The following is a 9,397-nucleotide window of genomic DNA, read 5'->3' on the forward strand; positions in this document are numbered from 1 at the left end:
ATTTTTGCTTGGTCCCTGGATGTTAGTAAAGAGGATTTTTCGGGGTTCACTGGGCAGAATGGGCTGTTATACTTTCACACACGCTCAACAATATTGGATGGTCCATTCGGCTTTATTCTTAAACAAAATTTCTGCATTATCTTATAAAACCAAATTGCTTGCATGGTCTTTTCAGGCCATAAAATCATAAGACAAAGAAGCAGAAGTAGGCTATTTAGTTCATTGAGTCTGTTCTGCCATGCAATGAGATTATGGCTGATTTGATAATCCTCAACTCTATTTTCCTGCCCTTTCCCCATAACCCTTGGTTCCCTAACTGATTCGAAATGTGTCTTTCTCAGCCTTGAATATACTTAATAATCCAGCCTCAACAGCACTCTGTGGTAAAGAATTTCACACGTTCACTATACTCTGAGATAAGAAATCCCTCCTCATCTCAGTCTTAAGTTTATAACCCCTTACTCCGAGATTGTGCCCTTTGGTTCTAGACTTTTCCACAAGGGGACACAATCCCTCCCCATCTACCTTGTCAAATCCCTTACCAACCTTTTATTTTTCAATAAGGTCACCTCCCATTCTTCTAAATTCCAAAGTGTACATGTCTAATCTTCTCAGTCTCTTCCCATAAGACAGTACCTTCAGACCTGATTACAACCTAGTGAACCTTCTCTGGATGGCCTGTAATGTCAGTATATCATACCTTAGATAAGGAGCCCAAAACTTTTTACTGCTAGCTTTTTGCGATTTATGACCGAAGATCCCCAAATTTCCCTCTGTTCTGTAGCTTTCTGCTGGCTTTCTTTATTAAAATAGTTTTCAGCTCCTTAATTCTTCCTGACAAACCATATAATCTCACATTTTCCCACATTATATTCCATCTGTCAAGTTTTTACTCACACGCTTAAGCTATTGATATCCCTCTGCAGACTTCTTGTGAGATTGTGCCCTCACCATGTGCCTTCCTGACTATTTTTGTGTCATCCTCAAACTTGGCCATAGTATATCCACTTTCCTCATCTAAGTCATTAATACATACAACAAAAAATTGTGGCCTCAGCACTGATCACTGTGGCATCCACTAGTGACAGGTTCCATCATATCATGTATTTCTAAATGTTCTTCTATTACATCCTTTACAATAGACTCCAATACCTTACAAGTAACAGACAATGTGCTAAGTGGTTTATAGTTATCTGTTTTTGAGTCCTCCACTCTTTTAATAAAGGTGTTCCATTGGCAGTTTTCCAATTCTCTGCTACTTTTCCAGAATCTAAAGATCCACTATCTCTGCAGCTCCTTACTTTAATATCCAAGGATGCATTCCATCAGAGTCAGGGAACTTGTCAGTGTCTAGCCCATTCATTTCCCTAACAATTCTTATCTAATGGTAGTTATTGTATTTATTTGCTCTCTCCCTTTGGACCCTTAAATATTTAGTAATTTTGGAATGCTTTTAACGTGAAGGCTGATCCAAAGTATTTATTTAACTCCTTTGCCATTTCTTGGTTTCCCATTACTATTCAGCTCCTACTTCAGGGGGAGGTGATGGCCTAGTGCCATTATCACTGGACTGATAATCCTGAGACCCAGCTGACATTCTGGACACCCAGGTTCAAAATCCGCCATGGCAGATTATGGAATTTGAATTCAATAAATATCTGGAATTAAGAATCTAATGATAACCATGAATCCATTGATGATTGCTGGGGAAGAACCCATCTGGTTCACTAATGTCCTTCAGGGAAGAAATCTGCCATTCTCACCTGGTCCGGTTTTGGTAGATATGAGAAATGCTAAAGACAAAAATCCACTTGCAGCAGCAGTGTACGAGCCCTTCTAACAGTAGTCACATGGTCAGATGACATATAAAGGAAAAAAACATGAAGATTGTATGAAAGATATAGCAATAATCATAAGGGACTTTAATCTGCATGTAGACTGTAAAAATCAGATAGGCAAATGCAGCCTCAATGAAGAGTTAATACCCTTTGATCCCTTTAGAACTATATCTATTCTTTCTTGAAAGCATTCAACTTTTTGGCCTCAACCTCTTTCTGTGGCAGAAATTCCACAGGCTCAGCACTCTCTTGATGAAGAAATTTCTCTTTGTCTCAGTCCAAAGTGGCCTACACCATATCCTTAGTCTGTAACCCCTAGTTCTGGACTCTCTGGTAATCGCAAACATCCTTCCCACTTTTATTTTGTCTAGTCTTGTTAGAACCTTTCTTCTAAACTCAAGTGAATTTTGTCCTGACCAATCCAATCTATCCAAAAACAGTGGCAGATCAGAAGATTGTATTGAATGAAAGCAAAGAATGTTGAAAGATGAAGATTAGAGTACAAAAGGAAACCAGCTAGAAATATAAAAATGGACCAAAAGAGATTCTATCGATATCTAAAAAATACAGTAAGGCATAGTAAATTGGACATTGATTCTATAAGTAGAGAGTCTGCGAGCTAATAATTTAGAAAAGGAAGTAGAAAATGTATTGAACCAATGTTTTGCATTGGTCTTCACTGTAGTGAGTGCAAGTAACATCCCAGAAATAATTATAAAGCTAGAATTAAAACATTTTAGCAGGAAACTTAAGACAGTCTAAGGCTCTCAGGCAGAGTCAAATGACTTCCTTCTGTGCTGTAAACGCCTGTAAGTAAATGTGTTAAAAGCTGTTCGGAGAAGATTTATTAGACTAATACAAAAACAGAAATTGCTGGAAAAGGTCAGCAGCTCTGGCAGCATCTGCAGAGAAAAATCAAAGTTAACATTTTGGGTCCAGTGACCCTTCCTGATAACTCTGAGGACGGAGTTCTGAGGAAGGGTCACCGGCCCCGAAATGTTAACTCTGACTTCTCTCAGAGATGCTGCCAGACCTGCTGAGCTTTTCCAGCAATTCTGCTTTTGTTTCTGGTTTACAGCATCCGCTGTTCTTTCCATTTTTATTAGACTAATACCTGGTTTGAATGGCAATGGATGGGTGGGAGGTTCTTACGAGGCAAGGACAGGCAGGCTAGGCTTATGTCCTTTGGAGTTTAAACGTAAGAGGTGAGTTAATTGAAATATTTGAGATCCTGAGGGGTCCTGACCTGGTGGGTTTAAAGAGGATTCTTCTTTGTGTGGGAGAATCTAGAACTAAAAGCTAAATAAAGCGGCACCCATTTAAGACAAAGGTAAAGAGAATTTTTTTTTGCGTGACAGAAGATACTAAACTCTCTTCCTCAAAAGGTGTGGAAACACAGTCTTTGAATATGTTTAAGGCTGCATTAAACAGATTTGTGATAAGGTGCTGAAAGATGAACTCAGCAGATCTAGCATCATGTGTGGAGACAGAAGCAAAGTTAATCTTTTGAGTTGGATATCTGAAAAAAAATCATATTGGACTCAAAATTTTAACTCCCCCCCACCCCACAGATGTTGCCTGTTGCCAGACCTACTGATTTTCTCCAACACTTTTTGTTTTTATTTCCGATTTCCAGCATCTGAAGTATTTTGCTTTTATTATATTGCAGTGAAAGGTTATCCAGGGTATGCAAGAACGTGGAGTAATTAGATCAGCCATGATTTTTTTTAAATTCATTCACAGGATGTGGCCTTACTGGCTAGGCTAGCATTCTTGTGTGCATCTCTGATTGCCTAGAGGGCATTTGAGAGTCAACCACGTTGCTGTGGGTTTGGGGTCACATGGAGACCAGACCAGGTAAGGATGGCACATTGTATTCCTAAAGGACATTAGTGAACCAGATGAGATTTTCCTGACAATCAACAATGGTTTCATGGTCATCATTCGACTTTCACTTCAAGATTTGTTTTATTTTTCTTCTTGAATTCAAATTGCACTGTCTGCCATGGCAGGATTCAAGCCCAGGTTGCCAAAACATTACTTGAGTCTCCAGATTAATAGTCCAGTGATAATACCACTAGACCATTGCCTCTCCTTACTGATGCGTGTAGGCTTGAGACCATCATCTCTCCTTATTGATTCATGCAGGCTTGAGTCCCAACTCCTGCTCCCCATTTGTTTGTACATATAAGTGATCCACAAGATATATTTCAGTCAATCTTGCATGTACTAGATCAATTTTTTTAAAAAACAGGGCAAGTTTCCAGATCATGACACATACAATGATTCAAAAAATTACTCCTAATACCTTAATATGTTATTTATGTAATGCTTGTCGAAATTGCTACCACATACATAAAGCATGTATGCATAAAACACAGATGAATTTATACTGTATTAATGTGAAGTGATTCATTTTATGTACCTATTTATGTAATAAAAATGAAAATATAACTTTAAATATCATCGAACACTAATCATAAATCCTAAATCCTGAATGTTCAAGGTGCTGCAGTGAAATGGCCAAGGCCAGATTTATTGCCAGCAGTGAGAATGATTGATATCATTGTCAATTTGTCTATTTTTCCAGTGAACTGTGAGGGTGTGCTCACAGAATGGAATAAAGAGAATTTGTACAACACGTCGTTCTGATCCACAGTAAGAGGTGATGATGACATACTTGAGTGTTGGTGCATTTGCAATGCTAATACAATTTCATTGCACATAAAAAATATAGAAATCATGCAGACCTCATGTTAAGCACATTAGGCAATAAAAAGTACTGAACAGAAACAAGTACAGTAGTCATCTCCTCAGGCAAATGAAAAACTGCACTTCTGCTGCGGCATGTATTTGAAAACTTAATGATGCACATCAGAGATTCAATAAGATCAAATCTAAAGCACCACTACATTTCTGTGTTTTTTTAACCCATCAAAGAGTCAAAATATTGGCTGCAGATGTCGACAACTTCAGGATTTACCATCATCAACACTAATAACTGTTTCCTCCATCAATGATTACTTGTAAATCACATCTATTTTGACACTGAAGGGCTATAGGAATCCCAAGCGACCCGTTCAGCTATCTATCATGACGGGCTGTTAATATGATAGAAAGAAGAGATGGGATTACAAATTGCCTGCGGATGGTGTGTACCAGGCCTCATTAAATTTTAAGCACTTCATGAATTTAATCTTCATATCTGAAAGATAAATATATCCAAGTCATGTATGATTAATAACAGCTGGGATTCAATTAAGGCACAGATTCTATTAAAAACACAATAATGATAACAAATAAAGTATCAAGAAAGATGAAGAAGGGCCAAATGTGTCATTGGTCAAATCATTACAGTAAGGACCATGGTCATTCAGACAACATCTGTCCATATAAGCCCCTGCACATAAGAGACATGGAAAATAGGTGAAAAAGGAAACATTTTCAAACATCTAATTCAAGTAAACAGGCTTTTGCTGATATACAAAGGCAAGTGGTGAAAAGTATCAACTGTTGTACCATTCATACAATGTTTTAAGTTGAGATACATGTCACAAGGCATCCTGAACACAGTAGAGTCTGACCTATTTGCTTTGGCCAAGGTGTATCAAATGAGGATTGTGCTTTCTTGGCAGGGTTCCATGTGCCATTGAAATACTAGTACTGACCAGCAGGAAAATTAGATAATGCCAGTGTGGGCCAATGACATCCTGCTTCCAGAAGGAGGGGCAATCATTGAATGAGGCAGAAATGCTCAACAGATTTTGGAAATTGATTTTACAAAATGATCTTCAAACTGTGGCTACATTTAAAGGGGGGGTAGAACAAGAGAAGAGATGCTTGTGACTGGGCCCATTTCTTGTTTTTCAATTAGCAAAGCTGCCCAATAAGTGTTGACATTTCAGTACAGATCCCACCAGCTAAAGTTGATATCATGGCCAGAGGATAACAAAAATTGTAGAGTATTCAAGAGTAAGCAAGGGACAACTAACAAAAATGCTTAATAATGTGTGGAAGACAATACAAGCTACCATTCTAAGGGGTATAGAAGCAATAGTCACTGGCCCATTCGCTAATATTCCATTGAATTCCAGGCAGTGTGGGTCATTAAGTATATTCAAGATTAAGAGAGAGAGAGATTTTTATTCATTAAGAGAAACAAAGGTTATGGGAAAATGACAAGAAAGTAATTTGGGGGTTATCAGATCAGCATGAGCTCTTTCATCTTTGTTTACATTTAATGGGCTGAATTTTGCCCTTACTTCTTATGATCTTAAGGTCTTGGTGTGGTAAGCTGAAAACTAACCTAGACATAGGTGTACCATTCACAACATTAAGAGGCCCATCCTTCATAGCTGTTTTTCCTATTGAATGGCTTACATTCTATTCTTCATCCTTGAAGTTCTTCATCCTTCACCCTCCATCTTCAGCTGCTTCATCAATGAACTTCCTGCCATCACAAGGTTAGAAGTGGAGATGTTTGCTATTGATTACACAATGTTCAGCGCCATTTGTGACTCCTCAGAATCTCAAGCAGTCCATGTTCAAGTGCAACAAGTTCTGGACAACATCTGACAAGTTGCAAGTAACATTCACGTCACACAAATGCCAGGCAATGACCATCACCAATAGGAGACAATCTAACCATCGCCCTTTGGCATTGAATGGTGTTACAATTACAAAATCTCCCACTGTCAATATTCTGGGGCTTATTAATTGACCAGAAACTCAACTGGACTCATCGCATAAACACAGTGTCTACAAGAGCAGATCAGAAGCTGGGAATACTGCGGCGAGTAACTCACTTCCTGATATCCCAAAACCTGTCCACCACCTACAAGGCACAAGTCAGGAGTGTAATGGAATACTCCCCACTTGCCTGGATGGGTGCAGTTCCAATAACACTCAAGAAGCTTGACACCATCCAGGACAAATCAGCCCTTTTGATTGGCACCACATCCACAAGCATCCACTCCCTCCACCACCGACGCTCAGTAGCAGCAGTGTATATGATTTACAAGATGCACTGCAGAAATTCACCAAAGATACTTAGACTGCAATTTCAAATTCACAACCACTTCTAACTAGAAGGACAAGGGCGGCACGTTGGCTCAGTGGTTCACGGCACCAGGGACCCAGGTTTGATACCAACCTCGGACAACTGTTTGTGTGGAGTTTGCACATTCGCCCCGTGTCTGCGTGGGTTTCCTCCAGGTGCTCCGGTTTCCTCCCACAGTGCAAAGATTTGCAGGGTAAGTGGATTGGCCATGCTAAATTGCCCGTAGTGTCCAGGCATGTGTAGCTGACGTGGGTTATGCGGGGATGGGTCTGGGTGGGATGCTCCAAGGGTCGGTGTGGACTTGTTGGGCCAAAGGGCCCGTTTCCACACTGTAGGGATTCTATGATTCTATTTCAAATTCTATGACAAGGGCAGCAGATGCATGAAAATACCTGCAAGCTCTTCTCCAAGCCTCTCACTTTCCTGACTTGGAAATATATCACTATTCCTTCACTGTCGCTCGGCCAAAATGCCAAAATTCCCTCCCAAATGTCATTATGGGTCAACCCACCGCACGTGGACCACAATGGTTCAAGAAGCAGCTCACCACTACCTTCTGAAGGGCAACTAGGGATGGGCAATAAATGCTCGCCAGCCAGCAATGCCCACATCACACAAATGAATTAAAAATGCCAAGTGCCTTGCTTCCATACAAAAGAAAACTAAAGGTTTATCTTGAAGTAGAAAAGGAATACCTCCTGCTTTAATTAGTAGTACTAGATTGACAATCTTTTGTCTGTAATTAAGCACACATTAACTTAACTGTAGTTTCAGAAATCGTGAAGGCAAGTTTGTTCTCTGTCCTGCTCCATTTTCCAGCATGAAAGAAGCATCCATGACATGAAAGTCATGATCATTACTATCTTTGAGATGACCGCAAAATAGATAGTGAGAGTTAACATCGAACATAGAACGGTACAGCACAGTACAGACTCTTCGGCCCATGATGTTGTGCCAACCTATTATCCTACTAAGATCAAACTACCCCGCATACCCTACATTTTACTATCATCCATGTGCCTATCCAAGAGTTGCTTAAATGTCCCTAATGTATCTGACTCCACTACCACTGCTGGCAGCGCATTCCACACACCCACCACTCTCTGTGTAAAGAACCTACCTCTGACATCTCCCCTATATCTTCCTCCAATCACCTTAAAATTATTGCCCCTTGTAATAGTCATTTCTGCCCTGGGAAAAAGTCTCTGGGTATCCACTCTATTTATGCCTGTCATCACCTTGTAGTTTTGCTGGAAAAACAGGTGGCTCTTAGACTATCAAAAGTCGCTGTTCGTTAAGTACCATTTAAACTAGCAGTCAGTCAGTTAGTCATTGCACAAAAACTGCCATAAGGGCCTGTGCTAACGTTCATCCCCAGTTAGAGAAGCAATGCCATTCAGTTGTCAATGTCAAGATATTTATTTTATTAATTAATTGTTGGGATATGAGCCTCACTGTCAAAGCCAAAGTCTATTGCTTATCTCTAATTTCCCTAAAGAAACTAGTATACAGCCAATTTTTTTGGAACCAATCATGTCAGTAGAGTGAAGATGCTTGCACTGTTCTGTCAGACACAGAATTCCAGAATTTGGACATGGCACCGATGAAAGAACGACAATACAATGCTAACTCAGACTGCATGCGGCTTGGGGGGGAATCTTGCAGGTGGTGCTGGTTTGTTCATTCATCTTCTACATGATAGAGCTTGTGAGCTCAGAAGGTATCATCAACAGTTCCAAGGTGATCGACCTCCAACAGCCACAACTACCTTCCTTTGTACGAGGCACTCACTGTCCTGACCTGGAAATTGCTTTGCCATTCCTTCAGGGTCACTGGGTCAAAAGCCTGCAACTCCTTTCCTAAAAGCACTCTGGGTGTGCTTGCACCAAATGGACTGCTGCATTTCAACATGGCAGCTCACCACTACCTTCTCCAGGTCAATTAGGGATGGCCAATAAATGCTGGCCAGTCAGTGATGCTCACATGTCATGATCAATTTAAAAAAGATACTTCACCTCGTGGAAATTACCCACCCCCCTAAGCCCAGTGATTTTCATTGAATTCAATTTCCCCATGGCTTCTTAATGTCAAACTTGGTCAAGTGCTGCTTTGAAAACCATGACAATAAACATCACCTCACTTCTAGAATGCGGCTCTTTAATTTGAACGAAGGTTGTGATGAATTCTGGAGCTATTTTATCACAATGGAACCCAAACTAAGCTTCTGTGTCAAGGTTATTATTAAATGTGTGTTACTTGAGATCATTGTCAACATCAGCTTACATCACTCAGACGATGAGTTCCAGTTTGATCACTGAGATGCTGTTAGATCCCATGAACTTTGCACTGTGCTGTGCCCTCAGTCATTTTGTCATATCATTTGAAGTTAATTGAATTATCTGAAGCCTGACATTTGTAATGGTGGGACATCAGGAAGAGGCGAATATGGATCTTATGCTCAGCAATTCTGGCCGAAGGTGGTTTCAGATTCTTTGTTCAG

Source organism: Rhincodon typus, chromosome 1 (genome assembly GCF_021869965.1).
Source record: "Rhincodon typus isolate 14 chromosome 1, sRhiTyp1.1, whole genome shotgun sequence".
NCBI classification, from domain to species: domain Eukaryota; kingdom Metazoa; phylum Chordata; class Chondrichthyes; order Orectolobiformes; family Rhincodontidae; genus Rhincodon; species Rhincodon typus.